The 8,245-nt window shown below is 53.7% G+C and overlaps 1 long non-coding RNA gene across 1 annotated transcript; it reads left to right on the top strand.

Moving 5' to 3' along the window:
* The first annotated feature begins 5,116 nt into the window (after positions 1 to 5,116).
* On the top strand, positions 5,117 to 5,952 carry LOC139831085 (uncharacterized). Its single transcript, XR_011745498.1, has 4 exons — positions 5,117 to 5,266; positions 5,358 to 5,468; positions 5,552 to 5,723; positions 5,815 to 5,952. It is a non-coding gene; the product is annotated as an uncharacterized lncRNA (long non-coding RNA).
* The last annotated feature ends 2,293 nt before the right edge of the window (positions 5,953 to 8,245 follow it).

Here is an 8,245-nt window from a genome sequence, read left to right as displayed (position 1 = left end):
CAGCGGAGGAATCCCGGTGGCATCCCGACTACAGCCCGACTTGGGACAGCTTCTTCATCAATCGGCGTGAGAGGGCGGTTGCAGTACGAGGAGGACGGCCCGCCTCCTTCGAACTTCAACGAGGCCGGCCGTCGGATGTGGTGGCGCGGCCGGACTCTCCAGAGCGTCCTGGCCTATCGTGGCCCCGCCTGCGCTACCCTCAATCCCAGCCCACGCGTGGTCATCCGCCGAGGTTCGACAACCGCGACCCCGATGCTAGCGACGATGACGTCGGCGACTTTGATGACTACAGTGGCGACGTGTATAGGACTAGGCACGACTATGATTGAATGGCTCCAACATTCGAATCTAGCCATGTATCTTATTTTTCAGTTGAGCTCTGTACTTTAATTTCAGTTCAATCGTAATAAATTTCGTGTCAACCACTTTATTGAACAAAAACAACCGACAACGACTTTATAAACTAAATTTAAACTAATAGAACCGACAACGACTTTATTGAAATTACAATAAAATAGATAAATTACTAGTCTAGTCTCTACTCGTCGTCGGAGGTTGTCTCCGTCCAAAGGTCATCCCACCGAGGGTCGTTTTCGGTCCAAGTTGTATTCGAGTTCTCGAGCTCGAAGGCGGCGACGGCCCGACGGTTGCGCCTGTTGGACCTGCGTTGTGCCCTAAGGTTAGCAAAGAACGCGTCGGGGGACCGCGCCCTCCACTGGCGCATCAACTGCTCGTCGCTCGGCGATGGCGATCCTGCGCTGCACACAGCGATGCGGCGACGGTCCTCGTCGGTGACGAGGCACGGCGGTGGCGCGAGGAACTCCGCCTCCTCTAGCGATTCAACATCCGGAAAGTTGATGTCGTGCCCTGGCCGCCGAAAGCGCCACGCCGCCGCGTCGTAAGCGCGCGCCGCCTCCTCCGGCGTGTTGTACGTGCCGAGGGTGAGGCGGAAGCCACCGGCGCGTATCTCGGCGGTGAACCTACCGCTCGGATGCACTCGAACGCCACGGAAACCGGACGCCTCGACGACATGGAGGCATCCCGGAGATGAATGAGCGGAGGCGGTGGCGACGTGTGGTTGCGCCCGCACTCGTCGCTCTATATAGCGCACGCGGGGCATGGCACGTGTTAGCGGTGGCTACACGTCGCACGCCGGCGTCGGCGGGGTGAGGCACGTGGCAGCGGTGGCTACACGTCGCACGCCGGCGTCGGCGGGGCGAGGCACGTGGAAGAGGTGGCGACACGTGGCACGGGGACGCGACACGAGTGGATATGATGCGAGATGCAAATAGTTATATGGATATCATATTCATGTTCATTGGATTTTTCTGATCAATTTTCATATATAAAACTTTTCTTTTTGAGTTACCATTTAAAAGTTATTGAAATAATAGTTTTTATTAAAAAAAACAGAAAAACAAAAAACAGAAAAAACAGAAACACAAAAACTGTTGCAGGCCTGATCCGCGTGAAGCGCATCCAACGGCTCCGGGCCGTTTGAATCCAACGGCCTGGAGCCGTTGGATGCGCTTCACGCGGATCGGCCGCCTCCCCTCCCACCCCCTTTTGTCGCGGGTCGAGCCACGGCCCGCGATAAAGGACCCCTTTGTCGCGGGTGGTGGCACGACCCGTGATAAAAGGGGGGCCTTTTATCACGGGTCGTGCCACCACCCGCGACAAAAGGGGTTAGGTATAAATACCTAACCCCGCGGGCGGAGCCCCCACCCGCGACACACGGAGGCCAACACTTAGCGAAATTCACGCCGCCAGGCTGCCGGATTTTGCCGTGCCGCCGTCGATCTGCCGCGCCGTCGCCGCCGTCGATCTCCTCTGCCGCGCCGTCGCCGCCGTAGGCCTCCTCGAGCTCCTCTGCACGCGCGTGCCCTCTGCCGCCCGCGCCCTCTGCCCGCCGTCGATTGCCGCCGCGCGTGCCGCCGCGCCGTCGATTGCCGCCGTGCCGCCGCCCGCCATTGCCGTGCCGGCCCCGCCGCCGCGCCGCCGCGCCTCCCTCATAGTACAAGCCGCCGGCCATGTGCGCAGGCGCCTTGCGGGCGCCCCCGGCCGGCCCTCTTTTTTTTTAATTTTTTTTTTCTTAGTTAGATAATTTGTATAATTAGTTAGTTCATTTTTGTAATTAGTTATTAGTTAGTTTATTTTTGTATATAGACATTTTAGTAATTAGTTATTAGTTAGATAATTAGTATGTAATTAGTTAGTTCATTTTTGTATATAGACATTTTAGTAATTAGTTATTAGTTAGACATTATTAGTTATTAGCCGGCTCCGGTGATGGAGAAGCCGACGGCTCCGGTCATGGAGAACCCGACGGCTCCGGTCATGGAGAAGCCGACGGCTCCGGTGACGGAGAAGCCGACGGCTCCGGTGACGGAGAAGCCGACGACGGCTCCGGTGACGAGGTATTAATGGAATTCTATATGTACATATGTATTGAGGCATTAGTATAGAGGCATTAATGCAATTCTATATGTATTCTCTTAGGCCTCCGAAGATAAGATAGAGAAACGAGGCCCGGCAAAGAAGTTGACCAAGAAAGACCACTTCACAATTGAAGTTATATCACCGGAAGGCCAACCGGTGGCACCCGAGAATGTCGGAGTGAAGTTCAAAAATCAGTGCGGAGTTGTGGTTAGAGATCGTGTCCCGATCACTGTCAGAGAATGGAACAAGACGAAGAATGTGTCCGAAAATCAGGTTGCCGATAGGTACAAGGACACACTTTTCAGAGACCTCATGGCACATTTCACTTTGCCAGATTTGGGATCGGAGTCTGAGAATGCTAAGCAGCGAGAGCTAGTGAAGAAATGGGCTCTTAAGAAGATGGGCGAACTTTTCCGGGCGTATAAGAACCGGTTATGGAAAAATTATAAGAAAGACAAGAAGCCTCCAGTATTCGAGAACTACCTAGCGAAGCAGGAGCATAACTGGGAAGAATTTGTGAGGTACAAAGAATCAGAGGAGGCTGTGAACCTGTCAGCGAAAAACAAGAAGAATGCAAGCGAGAAGAAATATCACCATCATACGGGGCGAGGGGGCTACGGAAGAGCCATGCCTAAGTGGGATGCACAAGAGGCTGAGATGGAGCTGAACGGGATCACTCCAGAACCCACGCGAGAAGGATGGGACATAAGGGCTCGAAATTGGTTCCTCGCGCATGGCTGTGAGTATGACATGAAGACAGGGAACATTGTTGAAAGTGACACCGGGGTTAGGGTACCCAGGCAAAAATGGATTGAAGTGACGACAGATATAAAGGCGGGAAAACTAAAGTTTGCTCCCGATAGAGAGAAAGACTTGCGACGCTTGTCCCCGGAAATCCAGAGACGGGAGGACGAACAAGAGGCTTCGCCCCTAGTGTTCCGTGGTCGCTTGGGTTTCCGGCCGACGCGGAGACTTATAGAAGCCGAGCGAGAGCTAAACAACGCCGGTGGAGGTGCAGAATGACCGGATGGCCGAGTTCCAACGCCGACTTGACCAGCAGCAGCGGGAGCTTCAGCAGCAGCGGCGGGAGATAAATGAACTAAAAGGACAGCGCCCGCCGGATAATACCGCTGAAATATCTCAGCGACGAGACAGCAGCGTGGCCGACTCGGAGGCCCCTCCTACACGGATGATGATAGATGCCGGTCTGGCGACCCCTTGGATGGAATCAAGGAGACAACACCTTGTGATCTCCATGAGGTGTTCGGGAAGGTTTCGTTAAGGTGGCGGTCGGCTATGTCTTACCGGCATTTGGACCTGAAGGTGAGCCGGCAACATGGCATGGCAATCCGATTCCAGCTGGCTATGCTCGTGTCGGGGTGGATTCAGTTGTCCCGCAGTGGGAGACATTGGAGCTCCATATCCCTGGAGGTGATGGGGGGCTTACACTCAGAGAGGTCTTGGGAGAAATCATTCTCTGGGAAAAGAAGAACATCAGGCTGCCGGGCTGGGTAGCACCTAGTACCGGTCGTCCCGGCGAGTCACCATCACCTCCTCCAGGTGATCGCAGGCCACCATCACCTCCTCCTACTGATCACATGTCGACACCATCACCCCGTGGGTACGACGTCGACCACGACATCGGTACTCCATCTCCATCTCCAGCGCCGCCGCCTCCGCCCACTAAGACTCGGAATGCACCCAGCCGGAAGCGTTTCAAGAGTCCTGTCCCCAAGAGGTCGCCCCTCCCAAAAGTACCAAAGGTTCCTCCCCCCGTCCTTGGGATCTTCTTGTCGAGGAAAATGCGGCCGCTGTTGCGAAACACAACTATGATCATTTCCATAAGCCAAAACCTCCAGCGCCGAGCCATACACGGAGAAGCAAATAGAATATGCTACTAGTTTTCGAACACACCATCGCAGTATGAGTTACACGAGAAGAAGGATGACTATACACGCACTCTTGCGAAGGTTATTGACCAAAAGAAGGATGAAAAGGCTAAGGAGAAGGACATTGCTGGCACGAGCAAATCATCGGCTAGAAGTGCAGATGAGAAAAGGTCAAGTTCAACAAGTGCACCCCTCAAGGCCAAGCAAACGACAAAAGGCAAAAAGAGAAAGGAAGTTCCCCTCCTCGGTGCTCAGCCCAAACAATCGATCCCACCACTCAAAGTGTTTAATGTTCCCAAGGTGTACGAGGAACATGGTGGTCTTGTCAATATGGAAGAAGCTGCAACTCTAGCGGCTCAATGTGGAGTTACCGTGGACGAATTGTTTGGTGCCGCAGATGCTGCACTACCCACTGCTGATATAGCTCCTACATTTGTCTACGGGAAGACTTGGTCAGCAGAGAGCAGCTGCATAAACTGCCAACACATATGCGGAATTTGCATCAGTGGTACCTTGATGCATGCAAGGAGAAAAAAATGTACATCGTGGCGAGTATACCATGGGAATATTACTACCGAAACGAGGAGATCCATATTGAGATGAATGAACTCTGGCAGTTATTCAATCTAGAAGCCCTCGACAAATCTCTCATGAGTTGCTATTGCTTGTAAGTTGTTAACTACATATAAGTTCATTTTCATTCAGTTCATGTTCGTTTTCATTGCATATATATACTCATTATATCTTATGGGTTCTCTTTTGCAGATCAAGATCGGTGAGTGCAAAAGTAATAATATTATCAATGTTGGGTTTGTTGACCCAGATAAAATACATGTTGAAACGGTGAAGCATAAACGCGAAGAAACGGGGGGAAACCTACTAAGGTTTTTGGGGCAGCAATATTTCTGTGATTCAATATTGTTTCCTTACAACTACGAGTGAGAGTCTTAATGATCTTTTATGCACATTCAATTTTTCTTACTCGATGTTAAGTGTAATTCCTGACGTATATATGCATAACATGTGCAGCTTCCACTGGATTCTACTAGACATTCAACCTGATAAGGGAATAGTTGAAGTAAGAGACCCACTGAGTAGAGGCCTGGACGGGTTCCAGGACTTGCAGAAGTTGCTCCAAGTGTAATTTCCTTCATCGCCGCGCTTTATCTTTCGTGAGATATCAATTAATTATCCACTCATTCAATCATTCTTTTGCCTGGCAGGGCTTGGCAAGCTTTGAAGAATGTTCATAAGGACATTACCTTTGCAAAGAAGCTAACATTTACTCCTGTAGCGTGCCCCCAGCAGCCACAAGGGACGAATCTATGTGGATACTACGTTTGCGAGTCCATTCGCATGTTAACCACTGAGAAGCAGAACAGAAATAAATTCGACGTAAGCAATAACATTCACAACTTTATTTATTATCATCAATATTTCGTTATCAAGACTGATATAGTCATACTCATCTCATTTTCGTATATAGGTCGACTTCATGCGGGACAGACTCCAACCAAAGGAACACGCACTAGGAATCGCGGAGGAAGTGGCGGGACTTTTGGTTAGAGAAGTAATAAACAACAAAGGCTTGTTTAGTCCAGATAGTTGTTCTACCTCCAAATAGACGGTCGTTAGTACCGTTTGTCGATCGTGAGCTCCATGTATATATGTAGGGAACCTACGAATATGTGTAAGGGGAATCGACTTCTGCTTCCAATATTTGTTTGATCGATCTATATATATATATAATGAATGAATGTGTACAACTTCTAGTAGCGTACAAATATATGCAACTTTTATTTTCGAACGAAAAAAATGAAATAACAGGCGGTCGGTGGCGGGGGGGGGAGGGGTGCTGCACCCCTCAAACCCTAAAGCAGAAGCGTTGTGCGCGCGCCACGTAGAAGGCCTTTTGTCGCGGGTGGTAATACCGCCCGCGACAAAAGGGCCTGTGCCCTGCGCGCCCCGCGGCTGCCACGTGGTGGACCTTATGTCGCGGGTCGTAAGTGACCCGGGATAAAAGGCCACCCTTTTATCGCGCCTTGCTTGTCGCGGCTGGCCGCCCGCGACAAAAGGCCCTAACCACCCGGATCAAAAGGCCTGTTTTCCACTAGTGAACGAACAAGGCAGTCTCACTAATGGTTGCTATGATGTCGTGCAGTGGCAAATGTGATCTTCCTGGAGTCGCCGGCGGGCGTGGGGTTCTCGTACTCAAACACGTCGTCGGAAAACAGGGTGAGCGGCGACACGAGGACCGCCGTGGATGCCTACATCTTCCTCCTCCACTGGCTTGAGAGGTTCCCCGAGTACAAGGGACGGGACTTCTACATCGCCGGGGAGAGCTACAGCGGGCACTACGTCCCCCAGCTCGCCACCGTCATTCTTGCCCTCCATAAACTAGGCGCCACAAGCATGAATCTCAAAGGAATCTTCGTAAGTTGGCCAAGCCGAGCTTGATCATGAACTCCGGATTTCATATATATTTTTTTTAAATCAAAGGCCAAAGGCCCGACGTTAAATTAATAACGCCCTCAACGGCGACAAGGTACAAGGAGCTGAACCCAGCTTACAACACACACCCACACACCCACACGAGCTGCCAAACGGCTACAACCGGAACCTCGAACGACGATCACGACCCTTACGAAGCCTACGAAGACTCGGAGAAGACACCGGACAGCAACAGTGTCGGGCCGGGGCTCACCCAAGGGAGAGCCATCGAACACGCACGCCGTCAACAGAACTCCCCGCCGCGGGCAGCGCCACCAGTGACCGACCACCACTGTGCATCGACCACCGCCGTTCGGACCCCAACAAGCAGCACCCGGGAAACTCGACGAAGACGCAGGGGACGGCGCAAGCCTTGCCGATGGTCGCCAAGCAAAGAGACAACATCATTCGCAGAAACACAGTGAGCTCCAAGGCGGCGTCTTCAAGAAGAACACGACGCGAGAGCGCCGTCACCGCCCGATCCGCGGATCTTAGGTTTTCACCCGAAGCACAAAGGTCGACGAATACCGTGCCTCCCCACCACCAACGGAGAGCCGCGAACTGTGAGCTCCAAGACGGTGTCTTCAAGAAGAGCACGACACAAGAGCGTCGCCACCGCCTGATCCTCGGATCATAGGTTTTCACCCGAATCACGAGGAGGGTCAAGATTACCACGACGGCGCCTTCAAGAAAGCCACGACGTCCGCAGACGCCGACACCACGGCCCAAGAGAGGGCGAGGGTTTCCCCTCGGTAAACCTCGACACCTCCTGCACAGGGAACGGGCCACCGCCAGACGGCCCCCGCGCCACTGCCACAGAACACTGCTCGCCGAGTACCACGCCGCCCTCACGACCGTGGCACCGACCAGCTCCTGAGCTCCTGGCTCGCCCGCCAACCAGCGAAGCTCCCACCTTTCCAGGGCCGCCGCCCCGGCATCCAAGCTCTTCCTGCTGCGAGACCGAAGAAGACAAGCACCACATCGCGAGGGGGAGGAGCTGCAAACCGACAACCCCCGTGGCTGCCGGGCACGCCAAACCTGGAGATGGATTGGGCCAAAGCCTGGGCCCCTGCCCAGGCCCGCAATCGCGGCGGCCAGAGAACCCATCTAACCAGATCCGGAAAGCCGCCGCACCGCCGCCACACCGGGAGGGCACCACCAGCCAGATCGGCAACCAGCAGCCCCCATGGCTGCGGGTGCCCACAGATCTGGGGCGGAGGCGGATGGGGTCGAATGGGGCGTGGGCCCCTGCCTCGGCCCGATTCGAGGTGGCCAGATCGAGATCTGGGCCACACTACCCAAGACCTCGCCGGGAACCTCCGTGACGGGGTGGGCGAACGCTGCCACCGGCCGCGCCTGCCGCCCCCGGCCTCGACCGCGGCACCCACGACCTCCACAAGCTCGCCGCACCCCGAGCTCGCGCCGCC

Source organism: Lolium perenne, chromosome 5, assembly GCF_019359855.2.
Source record: "Lolium perenne isolate Kyuss_39 chromosome 5, Kyuss_2.0, whole genome shotgun sequence".
NCBI classification, from domain to species: domain Eukaryota; kingdom Viridiplantae; phylum Streptophyta; class Magnoliopsida; order Poales; family Poaceae; genus Lolium; species Lolium perenne.
The sequence above is the reverse complement of the archived record's forward strand: the minus strand, read 5'-3'. Positions and strand labels throughout refer to the sequence as shown.